The sequence below is a fragment of the Monopterus albus genome, unplaced genomic scaffold (genome assembly GCF_001952655.1).
Source record: "Monopterus albus unplaced genomic scaffold, M_albus_1.0 scaffold441.1, whole genome shotgun sequence".
Lineage (NCBI taxonomy): Eukaryota > Metazoa > Chordata > Actinopteri > Synbranchiformes > Synbranchidae > Monopterus > Monopterus albus.
The window spans coordinates 146,273-147,455 of NW_018128321.1; positions in this window are offsets into that span (position 1 = coordinate 146,273).

Sequence of the window (1,183 nt, forward strand, 5' to 3'; positions counted from 1 at the left end):
TAGTTGGCGGTCCTCCACAGGAGGGGGGGGGGATGGTTTCCTATAGCCAGTGATGTTTTTCAGGCTCCCCCGGTGGCTTTAGGTGGACATGGACTGCTGACTCTGGTCCACTGGGGTTGGCCTCCTGTGTTGGGCCATGCGTTTGTGTAGCTGCTGTCTTGTTTCCCCAATGTACAGGTCATTACACTCCTGACTACATTTAATTGCATACACCTCATCACTCTGTTTGTGTCTCAGTCTCTGCTGCAGGGTGTTCTTTGGCTTAAACTTGACTGGGATATTGTGGTTGCGGAAAAATCCTTTCCAGCTTCTCTGATAAACCAGCCACATAAGGGATGAAAGTGTTATCCCCTCTTGTTTTTGGTTTCTCCCCATTGGTGTTGGGCTTCTTCCTTGCTTTGGTGAAGGCCCACTTGGGGTAATCACAAGCCTTAAGGGAATTCTGGATCAGAATCAGCTTTATTGTGTTGGACACATGAATAATTTAACTCTGGTACTCTGGTACAGTGGCTCTCAATGTGTACATGCATGTCCATCAGCATGTCATCCTTCAAAAATCTCTTCTTCACCACCTTGACAGCCTCTGTGGTGGCGATGCACATGAACAAGGATGTGACATCATATGAGGTCGTGGTCTCATGTTGGTCCAGCTGCAGTTGTCTGACTTTCTTAGTGAAATCTTAAGTTTTTTTTTAAATATATTTAAGAAAGTATATGACAGGAACTGTCCTCGTAAGCAGTATAAAAACAAAAGGAATTACAGTGGGAAACCGTGGATGAGTAAGGGATTACAGAATGCATGTAAAAAAAAGAATGTGTTATATAAGGAATTCATAAAGGACAGATCAAAGAAGGCAGAAGAAAAATATAAGTCATATAAGAACAAATTAATTGAGATTTTGAGGAGATGTAAGAAACTATATTACTCTAAAGTATTAGAGGATAATAAAAATAATATGAGAGGTACTTGGAATATATTAAATAAACTGATTAGAAACAGTACCAGCATGAGTAACTACCCTTAATATTTTATGGATAATGACACACCGGTCAATAGATTTGAGGATGTAGTTGATAAGTTTAATAGGTTCTTTGTGAACGTTGGTCCTGGTTTAGCAAGAAGCATTTGTACAGATGATACATCCGTCACTATAAATAATAATACAATCGAAAGGAACATGAG